The sequence below is a fragment of the Castor canadensis genome, chromosome 6, assembly GCF_047511655.1.
Source record: "Castor canadensis chromosome 6, mCasCan1.hap1v2, whole genome shotgun sequence".
Taxonomy (NCBI): domain Eukaryota; kingdom Metazoa; phylum Chordata; class Mammalia; order Rodentia; family Castoridae; genus Castor; species Castor canadensis.
The window spans coordinates 94,801,083-94,817,495 of NC_133391.1; the positions used below are offsets into that span (position 1 = coordinate 94,801,083).

Below are 16,413 nucleotides of genomic sequence, written 5' to 3' on the forward strand. Positions count from 1 at the left end.
TTGACTGTTTTTATAAATTTGTCTTAGCTATGTAAATATTACATAGTAGAAACTTCGTTGACATTGAAGGTTTTACTTATTTTTTAAAGATACACAGAAGTTATACATAGAAAGTTTTGATTTACTTAAATCTATTTCAGAGGTTTATGTTTGAGTTAATAATTGAAGCTAAAGCAAGTGAAAAAGAGACCTTTAAACTGGCCGGATGGTTAGTAAAATGTCCATATAAATGCAGCAAGAATTTCTGCACTCATCTTTTTATGGGATTTTGCCTTCTATACCTGTGTTGTCTAGTATGGTAGCCACTAGTCACATGTGGGTATTTACATTTGTAATCTCATGTCAGTAATCCCATCTATTTGGGAGGATCAAGATTCAAGTCCAGCCAGAGCAAAAAGTTAGCCAGACCCCACATCAGCCAATTAGCTGGGTGTGGTATGATGGTACTCATCTGTGATCCCAGCTCCAGCTACACAAGAGAAGTAAATAGGATTTCAGTTCAGGATAGCCTGGACAAAAAAATGCAAGACCCTATTAGAAAATAACTAAAGCCAAAAGGGTGGGGGGACTTGGCTCAAGTGGTAGAGTGCCTGCCCAGCAAGCATGAGGTCTTGAGAGCAAAACCCTGGTACTGTCTCCTTCCTCCCCCCACCAAAAAAGCTGAAAAATAAATAATTGTAAAACAGTCAAAATTTACTCAGTTACACCAGACACATTTCAAGTGCTGAATAGTTATATATGGTTAGTGTTTAGATAGCATCGATCTAGATATTTATTAAAGTATTACTATATCCCTTTCTGTTTTGTTTTCATTATCTATGAATGAATTAAGACTTCTAACTTTGTGGTAGAGCGCCAGTCCCACCAAAAAAAAAATGATTTCTAATTTGGGCCATATCTTCTTAAAGAGGATACAGTTTATGAAAATAACCTAGTAAGCCATTTTTTATATGTAAGAAAACCTCTTGGCTCCAAAGATTTTGGATTGTTTTCTTTTTGGAGGTGATCCTGAATAATCCAAGCTGGCCTTGAACTCTGATCTCTGATCTCTGACCTGCCTCTGCCTCCCTAGTGGATTGCTGGGATTACAGACTTGATACCTGGCCAAACAATCTTTAAGTTGTTGTTTAGCCCCCCAATTTTGAGTTACCTGCACATTAATAATACAAATCCATTAGTTACATGTATTTATCCCATGTAGAAATCGAGCAGAATGGACATTTGAGTCATACTACACAGTTAATTTAATTCCAGTTCTGCCAGTTGTTAACTGTGAATTAGGATGTTTTAATCTCTGATGCTGCTTTTTGCTCCTGTAAAATGGAGATTGCACTGTTTATCTTAAAACTGAGAAATAACTGAGATATAACGTGTAGGATTTAAAATTCTTTCTTATAATGAGCACTTAGTATTTTCTTATAGTCAGCATCACGTTTTATGTATCATAGGATACCATATAACTGAAACATTAATAGCGATGGAGAAATGGGATGGACAAGAAACAAAAGACAAGATTAAGAAAAAAAATACTGGGTAGAAAATTGTATTATATGCATTTGGTGTGAAACTTGGAAACTTTTGGCTGTTCATCAGCTTTCATAGGCAGAACATTTAGGTAACCAGAGCATCATAGAGAATGAAGTAAGAAGCAGTTATAGAAAAAAGCTTTGACTTGAACCAGGTATTGGTTTAGGAGTTACCAAACCTGAGTTGACACCATCTTTGCACTGACTAGTTCTCATACGATTTTCCCAACTGTAAAATGAGAAGGGTTGAACTAATTTTGAAATTTCATCCTACTACTTCATTACAAAGTATGGTAAAGTCACAAATAGCATTTGACTAGAATCATCAGAGTTAAGGTTAAATTAGAGTACTTTTGAATCTTAGCTTCCAGTAGGATCTCTGTAAATGTCTTGTAGTAAGTGAAGAGATACACTGTATTTTCTTATTCATTAGTAGCAATGAAATGGTTAATTGGTAGAAATATGCAGAGGAAACATAGGAACCAGATTACCCAGAAAATAGGAACTAAAGCTTTCAGCAGTATATCTATACTTGGTATGCAGGAAGATCAGTCACCTGATGGTATACTCTGACCACTCACCTGTTCCAAATCGTTGCTGCTGTACCTAAAGCAAGGATGCATAATAAAGCCAGTTGATACAGGTGAAAAAAAACATTGGCCCCTTTGAACAGATTTACTTAAAGGATGCCTTTATAGTGCGTACTCATTTTAAGTATTTGCAAAGCATGTTTCATTATTCTGAATCACTGATTCTTCCATGCAGGTTTTGTGTGCTTCTGAAAGGTATGCTTATCAAGCTATTTAGTTTTTGCATCTGCTTTGGAGTTTCTCAGGGAGAGACTTACTGCTTTTATTTTGCCTTTTCTTCCTTACTGCTGTTTTACTTTTGCTATCTCTTTCCTTTGCTCTGTACCCTTTGTTATTAATACTCAATTCCACTCCCTTTCCCCAGAAACTTGTCATTATAAGGCAGTACAAAGAAGAGTGATTATACCTAGTTAAAAGACTGGGGAATTGAGCTTCACAGATAAATTTTCTTGCAAAAGCCAAAAGTTATCACTGCAAATATTAATACAGAGAAACGAGTAACGTGCTGTGCTTTTTTTTAAAGTTGGTATATTTTGTAAATAGTTTAAGTAAAATTTGATTTTTACTGGCTGAGAATTTTAAACTGGGTTTTGCTTCAGAATTGCCTTTTTTGTCTGTGGGAGCTTATGAAATGAAATAGAATTAAGATATCATTTGGCATTTTTGGTTGGTACAGCTAGCTTTCTACTAAACAGAATGTATATATGTGTGTGTGGGGGGGGTTGATTCCTTCTGTGTGTAGAGGTCTCTGTAACTATTGACTGCAAGAAAGAATACCCACAAAATAGGTGTTTTTGGCTATGCCATAACTGACAATTTTGAAACTTTTTTTTGCTAAGAAATGTGGGTCAGGATGCACCTGTACATCAATTTCAGCTCAACACAGTTTTATATAACCAAAGTTAAGCTCTCTAAAGATAATGCTGGAAGATTTGAAAGTATCAGTGTGGACTTGTATTATGACACAGTTTTTCAAATCCTGATAAGACTTAAAAAAAAATTTTTTTTTTTTTATTTTTTCATTTTTCCAGTGCTGGGGATCAAACTCAGGGCCTTGTACATGATAGGTAAAGACTTCATCACTGAACTACATCCCCAGCCCACATTTTCATTTTAAAGTTATCTTGAATGATGATTTACTCCAGTAATAAATTTATCAGTAAATGTTTGACATGTGATCACATTTTGCATATTTTAGGATGACTGATACATGCTTGCATGTAGATTAAATTTTCAGTAATTTAAAATTTTCATGAACATCAAAGAGTTTAAGTGTCACGTTAGTCTCTAAATAAATATATTATGTTCTTGAATAATTGTTGTGGAGTGGGAGGAAATGGTGGTGGTGGTATGCTTTAGTAGGCTTAACAACTTTGAATTAATCTATGGTTGCCAGTGGAATTTTTTTGTTTATTTTTGTTTTTTGAGACACAGTCTGGCAGTGCTCATGGCCTCTGCTTCCTAAGTACTAGAATTATGAGTGTGCAGCACTATGCCTGGTGGCAGTGGAGTTCTGTTTGTCTGATACTTAGAATGAGCTTTTTATTTTTTTAAAATTGTCATTATTTTTTGATACTAGGGATTGAACCCAGGGCCCTGCACATGCTAGGCACGCACTCTGCCAGTGAGTTGTATCCCTAGTTTGAATTCTTTATTTTACTATAGCTTTTTTAATAGTGTTAACAGTGCTTGATTTAATATATTAATATACATTTAAAATATGTGTATAGATTTTATATTTACATGGAGGAGCCCTGTGTTGTACTAAATTTCCTTAGCTTATGGAGAATATCTTAATTTACCTGAATCTCAACTTTTAAAATGTTTTGGGGAGGATGTGGTGGTAGGCAGTGAGTAGGAAATACAATAAAGAAGCATTCTTAATGAAAATCTTTTCATGGTAGATACTCTGATCATTACATGTTGAGTACATATATTGAATTATCACAGTACCCCACAAATATGATACTATGTGTCACTTAAAAGAAAATGTTGTCAGAAATTCACAAATAAGATTTATCAACTTAAATTTCCCTCTAGAAAAATAATTAAAGATTAGGCCAGGTGCAGTGACTACTCATACCTGTGATCCCAACCACTCAGGAGGCCAGCATTGGGATGATCATGAACACTAGTGAGATGCCATCTCAACAAATAGGCGAAGCATGGTAGCACATATGTATAATTCCAGTTACTTGGGAGGCATAGGTAGGAGGATTGTGGTTTTGGGCAGACCCTGGTCCAAAAACATAAGCCCCTATCTGAAAAATAACCTAAAGCAAAAAGGGCTGGAAGAGTTGCTCAACTGATAGGGCACTTGTCCAGCATGGGGCCCTGAGTTCAAACCCCAGTACTGCCAAAAAAAAAAAAAAGGCTAAATTTGGACTAAATTTGGAATGTGTGCCTCAGTAGTAGAAAACTTGCCTAGAATCTACATGTTCTCAGTTTGATCCCATCACCACACACACACACACACACACACACACACACACATAAGATTAAATGCTTTGAGAAAACCTATTGTCTAAATGACTTGTTAAATTTAAGGAATGCTGTTACTAGATCACTTTTTTTTTTTTTTTTAATGGTCCTGGGGAGCAAACCTAGGACCTTACTCAAGCTGTTCAAGTGCTGTACCACTGAGTCTTGTGATGTAGCTCAGACTGGCCTTGATCCCACTATGTAGTCCTGACTGGCCTCAAACTCTGGATCTTTCTGCTTCTGCCTCCTAAGTGCTGGGATTGTAGAAGTTAACACACCTTGCTATAGATCATGCTTTTCAGCATATAGCTTGTTACTGTGTCTGGTTGAATACTACTGTTGGTATACCATTTTGTAAAACATTGATTTTTTTTTTCTAGTGGGTCTGAGATTTGAACTCAGGGCTTCCCATTTGCAAAGCAGGTAGTCTGCTGCTTGACCCACACTTCTGGTCCCTTAAATTTATTTTTTTGTGACATTGTCTCCCTGTGTAAAGCTGGTTATAACTCACTATGGTAGGCCCAGACTGTGCCTCCTGCCTGAGTACTCAGTCCTGAGTACTGAGATTGTACTTACGTGTATGCATACTATAAAGATTCCTTGTTATAAAAATCACTTACTTTCCTATACTAAATAAGCAAGTTTGAGGGTTTTTGTGTGTATTAGGATTTGAACTCAGGGCCTCATACTTGCTAGGCAGGCACTCTTTACTGCTTGAGCCACTCCACCACCCCTGTTTTGTGTTGGGTGATTTTCAAGATAGGGTCTTAAGAACTGTTTTCCTGGGACTGACTTTGAACCACAGTCTTCCTGATTTCTGCTTCCTGAGTAGCTAGGATTACAAGGCACGAGTCAGCCAGCTACATTTCATTTTTTGTTAATCCTCATTTCTCACGTCAGTATGTATATTCTTCACCTCTTCCTATTTTTTTCATGTATATCCTGTGCATGCTACTGAATCCAATTACTGTATCAGTTCTTTGTTTCGAAGACTCAATATACTACTTAATAGGAGCTTAAGTAATAGGCTGTTTTCTCTCCAAATAGAATTTAACCAAGTTACAATTTTCATAGAATTCCTTAAGATTGCAGTTAATCTAGATTACTGCATTTGAACTTTTAATTGGTTAATGTAAGAATTATACATGACTTAATTTTCAAAGACATACTTTTCTGTACTTCTACATGGGATAATGTGTAGACAGGTATTAAATGTGAAGTTGTTCATTTCTTGCTGTGCTTAATTAGTTGCTTATAAAGTTGTTGATGACAGTTTATATCTGTTACAGTTCTGTGTTTAAAAATAAGTATTTCCTAATGGACAGAGATCAAAAAAGCATTTTTTCAACTTTTTTATGGGAAAAATTTAAAACATACGGAAATGGAAATGTTGTAGCTCCATTTATGATCCTTGAGCCAGTAGCATTGGTGTCAAGTGGGAATTTACTAGAAATATAGACAGGATTGGGCTTCATCCTAGACTTACTGAATCAGAATCTTAATTTTTTTTTTGGCAGTGCTGGGATTTGAACTCAGGGCCTACACCTTGAGCCACTCACTCCACCAGCCCTGTTTTGTGATTTTTTTTTTTTTTGAGATAGGGTCTCCTGATATGGGCTGGCTTCAAACTGTGAGCCATTGGTGCCCAGCCAGAATCTAAATTTTTAACAAGATTCCTAAATGAGTTTTATACATACTAAATTCATATATGTATGTATGAAGTTATTTACTTGGAGTCATTTAGCATCTATCCACTGATTGCTGCATTTGTGTGTGTGTGTGTATATACACGTACACGCGCATGTGTGTTTTACTGATGTTGTTATATGTGGTTTTTATTGCCTGGGAAACTCCAAGGAACAGTGTCATGGACCAGTGCTAGCAAGATGCTAAGTAATTTTATTCCTCTAGAAACAATTACAATGGCAACTAGTGAATGGTGAGCTTTATTCTGACTGAATCAAGTATGGATACAAGGGTAGTACATATTACATGGAGTTATCACAATTTATTTCCAAAAAACTCCTATGATATACGCAGTGTTACAGTTCCCACTTTATAGATGGGGAAGCTAGATTAACAGACATTTTGACTAAATTGCATAATTTACTTGGATTTCATTTTGGTTTTTTTCCGTTAATGCCTTCTTTGTGATCCAGGATTTAGTTGAGAGTACTATGCTTCATTTGATTGTCACATCTCTTCAGGCTTGTTTTGTATGATTCTGTTTATTTTTCATGACTGAATGATTTTGAGAAATACCAGTCAGGTTTCTTACAGAAGGTCACCAATTCTGTGTTTGTCTGGTATTTTTATTAGAATAAGCTGTGGTTATTGATTTTTAGAAAGAATACCACAGAGATAAAGTGTTCCTGTTCCATCATACAGGAAACTGATATTGTTAACTTTTATCACTTGATTAAGATAGTATTAGCCAGATTTCTCCAGTTAAGGTCATTGTTTACCATTTTCATACAGTATTTTTTGGAATCAAGTCACTTTCAATGAAGTTGAGTGGTAATTAATCTCCATCTTCTTTTAGTGAGAGTACGTATATTAACTGAAATTTCTGTAAAGAATTCTTTTTTTTCATATACATACATATATATGTTATACTTTGAACTATCATTCAATAAGTTATTCATTTTGTTAGTCAGTGTAATCAAACCTTGACAATTGGGAGCCTTTTTAGGTTGGTTTATATGTTTCCTTTACATACTCCCATCTTTTTTGCAATAGAATCAACAGTTCTCCAAAGAGCTGTGATTCCTTTTATTGTAGAATGATATTAGAAAACAATTTAGGCTGGGTGTACTCATTAGCACTTAGAAGTATTGCTGTTTCTAGGCCCTTTCAGCAGATAAAGCAGACACAGCTAGATAATATAGGTATGCATTCCAGATCCATGTATTTGTACATTTTTGTAGTTATTTTTGTGTTTGGTCATCTGTATACATAGTAAAGTCAATATAAATTCATAGTGATAACTCCACCTGTAATTCTATACTCCAGGGCTCATTCCAACCTTCTTTTCTCCCTCCTTTATGACTTCTGCATCCAACAGTGAGAAGCCTGGATCCCACTATCCACCATCCGTGCAGTCATATTCAACCTAGTATATTTGTATGTTTTTAAACTGTACTCTCAAGAGAAATTAGTGTACCAATTAGACTACCATATACTTTTATATTTAGCCTTATAATAGCAGCCTTTGTTTGGAAAACACTCAAAGCACTGTTTTCCAAAGTTACCAAGTTAGCTCATTTTCCTTCTACCCCTTCAGTGTGATTATGTCCAAATTTATAATAAAGTTAGATTCATTTGTCAGTCACATTCCGTCCTGGGGTCCGTATTCTCACTGACTGTGTGTGTGTGTGTGTGTGTGTGTGTGTGTGTGTGTGTGTGTAACTGAGGTTTGAACTCAGGGCTTTGTGCTTGCAAAGCAGGTGCTCTATCATTTCAGACACTTGTAGTCCATTTTACTCTGGTTATTTTGTAGGTGGGGTATCATGACCTATTTGCCTAGGCTGGCCTTGAACCATGATCCTCTAATTTCAGCCTCCCTAATAACCAGGAATCATTAGTGCCTGGCTCTTGATGATTTTTAAAATTTGCATATCACACTTAACTTTGTGATACCCAGTTCTATGGGTTTTGACAAATGATAGAATCATTTTTCCTCTACTCCAGTACTGTACAGAACAGTTCCTTCACCCTAAAAGTTCTCCTGTACATCTGAGATTTACCAGCTCAATTTCCATTTTAGCAGGATTCCCAGAAGAATTGTATTCAAATCAAAATTCATATGCATATATATGAAATTATGCCACCTGTAGTCATTCAACATCTTATGGTGTTTTAAGATTACAAATTTTAGAAAGATTATTATAATCTAGACATAATGGAAGGCCAGCTTATATATGCAGTTAATTGAGTTAGTACATTGAGATTCATGGGACCATATAGGTATGCAAATGAGAAAAGAAAATGGAATTTGGTAAATTATTGGAGTGATGGAATGAACTATATGGAAAAATTTCATGGAGCTTTTAACTTTTCTAATTTTGATGAGAATTGATGTAGTTTGGAAAGAATATATAAATGGTATATATTCAGGTAAGTAATGGAGATGAAGGATTTTACAAAGGTTACATCCCCCATTAAAGAAGTACAAGAGCCCTAACAAAGAGGATGTATTGGGGATGCTAGCTTTGCAGTTCTTTACCCTGAGGTTTTGTCAGTGTTAAGCTGAAGTCTTTGTAGCTAAGTTCTAGGTGAAAGAACAACAACAAAAAAAGGAAGCATAGCAAAATGAAAACAACAAAACCAAAACAAGGGGGAGGATTTAAAGATACCAGTGGGAGTATATTTTCCATGTGAATGAACTGATCAGAACTACTAGTTTTAGAGAGAGACCCCAGAAATCTATTGCACCAAAATCAACTTAGTATAATTTAGTAACTGTAGTATAGCTATTTATGGTTGAAAATATGCTTAACCATGGACTTTTGACTATTACAGTTTTAGCATGTATTTTATAGCATAGGATAAACTAATATGTAGCAACTTAGTCATTTACTACGTTGGTTATAACACTTTTTCTTTAGCTTCTCATAGTAGATATAATAGTTTGTTCTTATATGCAGCATACTCCCATGAGTATGTGCAGATTGAAATTCCAAATTATAAATAATTTTGTTAAAAAATTATATAGTGCTGGGAGCTTTATTTTTTGTAGGAGTATTTGTTAAATTTAGAAGCATATAAATATTTTAAAACCGTTTTAAGGAAATTATGTATAATCTTTAAACTATATTTATATAGACATTATTTTGTTAAGTCAAATACTATGGATAATTTTAAGTATGTACAAAAGTAGTGACAATAGTAGAATGGACCTCTGTATATTCTCCCATCAACCTTCAGCACATTTCATTTCATGGCAATCTAGTTTGATATGTCGCTCTCACCTACTACTCTCCCACCTTATTTTTAAACATATGCGAAATACATGTTAAATTTCTACGTCATAGGTAATACTAATGAGAGAGAAAAGTCATTAAGCTTTAGCTAGCTTAATAGTTATAAATTATAGAATTATATTTACCATTTATTGATACTGTGATCTATGTATTTTATGCAACTGTTATTCAGTGACTTTTAAATACATATGCATATAATCCTTATTTCTTATCAGATCTGTACTGAATACTTGCTAAGAATATTTAAGAAAATATTTTGAGTTTAACCTCACATTTAACATTAGCAACCCAAACATTCACCTTTGAAATGATTCATGCTAAAAGCTACTCTTTGTAACATCCATTTCTAGCAGTTTTATTCTCATTTCTTCAGTTAAAAGGAAAAATTTTTTTTTTGTCGTGCTTAGGCTTGAACTCAGGGCCTTCACCTTGAGCCATTCCACCAGCCCTATTTTTGGGAAGGGTTTTTCAGGATAAGGTCTCCAGGAACTATTTGCCTAGGCTGGCTTTGAACTGCAATCCTCCTGATCTGTGTTTCCTGAGTAGCTAGGATTATAGGCATGAGCCACTGGCATCTAGTGTCAGTTAAAAATTTTAAGGCACAGAATCATATTTTGCTTTAAGAAGAGTTTACTTTTAATACAATTTTGCCTTCAATTGGTACTTTAGTATGCTTTATGTCATTATTTATTATTAGCTGCTCAGTGTCAACACAGCAATGGTACTACCTGGTTTTCATAGTCATATAGATGGAGAGATATTTTCTGAAACCTTTGATGGTTATTACTTGTACTGTTTCACCAAACTTATTTACTGATATTTGTATGTGTATATTGTACCATTATGTAAAATACATAGGTTGTGATCTATAAAATTTGAAAGCCATTGATTGTCTTTGGCCACAAATTTCTTTCTTTTTTTTTTTTTTTTTTGTTAATGTTTAGCATTTACTCATTACCTACTACTATCCACATTGTTTCTCTAGTCATGTTGAAGTGTGTAGTGGTCTACACAAATAACTAAAAAGTCTTAATTTAGTGAATGAAGCTCAGGATCTATTTAGAAGAGAAATACGTATGTCAACATAATTGTACTTCTGTAAAGACATTAGTAACATGAGCAAAATATGTGGGAACATAAGCTGAAACAATGACCAGTGTTTAGGAAAGTGGATGATTATGTAAGACATGACATTATTGAGTAGTCTTAAAGAGTAGAAAGTTGAATCAGTCACTTCCTGCATTAAGCTTTAAACTGTCTTCCTTTTCTCCTTCTCTGGTTTCTCAGTTAGGAGTTGGTCCATCTTTTATTTTCTTCCTCCCCTCCAACCCCCAGGGTCTACCATACTGCCCAAGCTGAACTAGAACTTGATGTATATATAGCCCAGGCTGGACTCGAACCTACAGTCCTCCTACCTCAGCCTCCTGAGTGCTGACATTGCAGGTATGTGCCACCATGCTTGCCTTATCTTTTTTGTTACATATTAAGTTTTTTTGTGCTGGACATTGGTGATGCACTCCTGTAATCTTAGCTATTTGGGAGGTAGAAGTAGGAGGATCACAATGCTAGAACAGACCAGTCAAAGATAGCTGGAGACCTTATTTGAAAAACAAACTAAAATTAAAAGGCTTGGGGATGTGATGTAAATGGTAGAGTGCTTTGGAGGTCCTGCATTCAGTCTCCCCAAAAGATTTTCTCTTCTCCATGAGTTTTTGTCCCTAGTAGAAACCCTTGTTCAGTAATTGTTAGTTGAGGAGATAAACAAGGGAGTTCAAATTATACATAGAAAAAAACCTGTTCAAAGGTTTACTGTACAAATAGTTTGTTAGAGAACTAGTTACACTTCTGTACTAAAGCTCAAACACAGGAATTCAAATGTAGTTATTTCTTTTTCATGGTCAAGTAAGTTGTCTCTACTCTTTAAGATTATCCCCCTGGCTAATGGAACAGCTTTGTTCTTAACGTAATATCCTTTATTTGTTTAGTCATCGTTATCAGCCTGTAGGAAAAAGATGGAAAGGGGAACAGACTACATGTAAACTCCCTAGTATTTAAAGTTATGACATAGAAATCACACATTATGTCTGTCCATATCTCATTGGCCAAAACCTGTTCACATGGCCACATCTAGCTGAAATAGGTAGTGGGAAATCTATTCATTAGCTTGGTGTAGGCACTTGGGTGCCAGTCCAAACTGGAGGGACAGTATGTAATTCTAGAGGCCCAGGAAAATGAAATACTGGTGGGTGAGGAAAGGGACAAGGTAAACAATGAATAACTGCTTTTTGTGCCCCAAACATTAAGAAATGTTCGTTCAAAATAAATTACCCCTATCCTAAAAAATTCTTGGCTTTTATTTTTCTGAATTTTCCTGTCAGTTCTCAATATGTGTATGTAATTTATTAGTGTTCAGATTTGCTTTTTCTACTTAACCTTTGGTCTCAGTTTGTTTCATTATAATATAGAAATGAAAGTATTAAACAAAAATCTAATGTCTGATACATAACACCAACTAGTAATCATTTTTTCCTCTTTTTTATACTGTTTGTTTTGAAGATTTTAGTATATGCTTAAATTTATTCATAGACATTTCCTGTTTTATGCTTATAATTGTGATAGTCCAAAGAACATCTGAAGCAAATTTTGAAGTAATGATTCTGATTTTGAATTCAGAGAAAGATTAATGTTTTTTAAGCTATAATAGGTATCAGTATTAATTTCCTGTTTCATTTCAGGCAGTATGCTTTATAACTCTTCATCTTCAAAGTAGTCTCAAAGTATAAATATGTATTTCCATGTGGCAGAAATGTGAGACTCATCTAATGGGTATACACATATAAACACAGTTACACTGACAAAGAGCTACAATGCTGGGAAAAAATAACTTCTGGGTGAACTTCAAAATACCATCAGATTAGCCTTGAATTTTCCCTGTAAGTGTTTGTCAAAAAGTTCTTTAAAATATTCTGCCAAAGAAGCCCTTTAGAATGGATTGACACATGAGCAGTACTAAAGGTGGAAGGGAACAAGACACTATTCTTCTTTCTGTGGAATAGTAAACATAATTAATTTGATTTGTGTGAGTAGACCTCTGTTTTTCAGGTACACACAATCTTCCATTATAATTTTGTGGGAAATCAGTTTCAGTTTACCTTTTATCAGTGTATCTAATGGCATACATTAACCCTCTCCATGTGCACACCAGGAATTTAATCCATCTAAATACTACTAACAGTTTTTTAAAATAGGAAAGAAAAGGTAAAGGAGCTGATATATAAAAAATAAATTTTTTTTTTCACTCCCAGTAGTCCAAGATGGCGTTGAACTCTTGATTCTCCTTCCTCAGCCTCCTGAGTACTGGAATTGCCCTGCAGATAGAGAGTTTTATGTGATAGGGACAAAAGTATATAAATGGATGCCTTATTTAATGAATTAAAGTAATTCATCCATCTGGTACAGGCCATCTAATTTATATATAATGTTTAAATATCCATAAACAATTAGTTTTCTAGTACTACTATTTTGAGATGTTCTTTTCATTTCCCCGTGTTATTCCTACCCTACTCCAATATTACTTTCTCTACATTTTAAATCTACCCCAAGATTTTTCAGAGCCACTTTTTTCTGTTAGTTAGGAAAGCAGATGCCAGTTACTGCTATTTTTCTTAGTTCATTCATTGTTTCATTCATGTATGAAGGATAAGTCTTGTTCTTTTAGTTCAAAGGACAGAGAGTAAGGTGTAGAGAAAGAGGATGTTATGTTATACACCGGACTAACATGGACTTTAATTTCCAAAGTATCCCTTTCCCTTAAACATGTGAAAATGATAGATAAAATAGAGCAGAGGAAAAAAAGTAATTTTCTGGCTGAACTTGAGAGAAAACTTACATGTGCCAGAAACAACAGGGAACCGAGGGCTGCAACAATAAGAAACAGTAACCTCTGAACAAACATTGCAGCATGGGGTATTTGGAGGGTCATAGGAATTTAGGATAAGAGGCAGCAGTTGGGGTTAGAAGCAAGAATTTGGCTTCAGCTGGAATTAAGAAAAAAATTAGGATTCAGAAGGATTGCCTCCCATGAAAAGGGAGGGTAAACAATTTATATCTGCCTTCAAGAACATTTTTTTTTGTTGTGAGGATAAAATGGAAAATAGTATGCAAGTACTATAACTGTATAAGCTATACAGTTACTTGTTTAAAAATTTTCTCTTAACTAGAAAAGAAATGAGAGCGCCATAAAAAACAACCTGATAGCATGAAAGAATGGAAGTTTGCAAGTATTAAACATTTGTTTGGGGAAGGTGATTTGCGAATTAGATTATGCATCATCCATAGAATCAATGTTACTTAGGTTTAGACAACTGTGACCACGTAGGAAGTGGACAGTGTATCATGATTTTCTGACTTTTCCAAAGAAGTTTCTACTTAACAGTTTGAAATTAGATGACTTTGAGGAAGAAAAAAAGAATTCCAAAGAAGTTGTTAGAGGCAAAGAAACTTGAAAGAATAAGAATTTGTGCTGCAGTTTTAATCTTATAGTGCTTTAGAATAGAAAGCATAGAGAAGGTAATGTTAGCCATTTATTAATTAAAAAATAGTCTGTCAGGTAAAATGCTAGAAAGTAGGAATAGCTTGTTAGGTAAAACACCCCTCTGTTCATGTTAAATATGTGTGAAGTACCACGTGCCTAAAATAGTCTAGAGAAGGCGGTCTGGGAAAAACACGACTTGAAAAGTGAAGGATTAGTAGAGCCAGGAATATTGGGGTAAAGGGGAACATTGATTGTATTATAATAACCTTGGAAATACTGGAAAATAATATGGGTTCCTTTAGTAAACAATCCTGTGAAAGTGTGAATTTTGAGCACTTTCCCCATCTTTTTTCTGCTTTTGACTACGAATTGAAAAAACCAGAAGGGTCATAAAAGGGAGCACTACCTAGTTGAGTCAGCTGCCATTGAACATTCCCAACACTTGTGCTTATATCTCACTTAATCTGGTGGCCGTACTTAACTGCAGTTACTTTGTGTTGTGCACTCTTTTATACTAGTTGACCATAACATTGGTATTTCTTTTACTAAGGAAAAGAAAACATGCTGAATTAGTCAGCTTAGCAGTTTCTGAGCCAGCCATTGTATACAATTTTCAGTTTCCTTTAGCATTTACTTTTACCTTTTCAGTTTTCTTAAAAGTTTTTACCTATTATTATTTCTGACATTTGTTCAGTTTGTTGACTGATTATATGTTGCATGCTTTTATTATTGTTATGCCATTAATGTTTAGTTATTTGCCTATTATATTCCTTTGACTTCTGTGGCTTTTAAATTTTCTCTTCTCTGTACCTTTTACTGCCTGCAAACCAGATTGTGCAATATTGAATGGTACTGAAGGAAGCTTGTGATCTTTGAAAGTATTTTTGTCTATTATTTTTAAATTTTGAGTTAATACCAAATTACAGAAAACTTGGAGGAGGAAGGTGTCAAGAACTTTTTGTGTCCTTGCTCAGATTCACTAATTATTACAATTTGCTGCATTTCCTTGTTATTCTTTTTTACTAACATATACATGTGTAATACATATTTTTATACCAGTTGAGAATAGGTTGCAACAGTCGTTCCTCTTATGTTAACACTTCAGTATGTGTTTTCTAAGAATAAAGGCAGTCTCTTAAAAAGCAGTATACAATAAGTATATTCGTGAAAATTGATACAGTATTTTTGTCTTCAGTGTGTATTTCAGTTTGGTCAATCATCTCAGTCTTTCAGTAGTACCTAGTTTAAGATTCCATAGTGTATTTGACTGTCATGTCTCTTTACTCTCATTTAAATCTGGAACAACTTATTTTTTTAATTTGATTTTCATGAAATTGGTACTTTGAAGGCTACAGATGAGTTACTTTATACAATTTGTTTCTTAATATTTTCAAACATGAGCTTGTCTGATTGGTGTGCACTTAGGATTAAATCCAGATATGCATCCCTTATTCTGTGCAGTTAATAATATGTCTTTCACAAGGGAATCACATTTAGAAAGCTCATGTTGTCCTACTGCCCTTATTGGTGTTGCTACTTTTTTTGTTAGGTATATTTTCATTATACAAAGTAAGAGGTTTCATTATGACATTTCCATATATATGTATATTGAACTTTGATATCTATGTGCTGTAAATAAGTCCCTTTGTTCACTTTCATGTCATTTTTGCCCCTAGATTATACATATGAGGGAAAAAAAAGATACTTGTCTTTGTGAGACTGGATTATCTCATTGATTTTTTTTATCACCAGGACAAGGTGTTGTCTTGCTTCTCCACTGTAGTTTTAATTTATTCATTACAACTAATAAGCAATTTGTGGGAAGATACTTTGAAGCTATGTAAATACCTTACTCATCGGACATTTTCCCTTACATTTTGGATCTGTCACTGATTTTTGCCTGATTCCAAAATAGTACTTTTCTAACGCTGGTACTATGTACACATTTACCACTTGGCACTCTGTGCTGTCATAATCCTTCCCGCTCTGTCTGGGTCTGAGTTTCTCATCTGCATGGACTTAGTAGTTCCTGTTTTATTTACTGGGTAATAATCCTTTACTGTTTTTATTTTAGTACTCAAATCAGATTTTGCCAGTGAAAGGTTCTTTACTTTGACTCTTACCCCTGTGTTTTTTGACACACACACACATACATACATATATATATATATATATATATATATATATATATTTAAATCTGTTTTGTTCTTGTTTTGAAGTATTTTCCTTTTAGCACAACAGGTTTGTTTAGGCTCAGCCTGTACCTTCTCTGTCACAACTCTAGAATTTGCCACTTCTTA

The 16,413-nt window shown here is 34.5% G+C and overlaps 1 protein-coding gene across 3 annotated transcripts in view; it reads left to right on the plus strand.

The window, feature by feature from the left end:
* The window catches only part of Chd1 (chromodomain helicase DNA binding protein 1), a 140,784-nt gene that overhangs the window by 64,701 nt on the left and 59,670 nt on the right, over positions 1-16,413 (plus strand). The window lies entirely within an intron of this gene.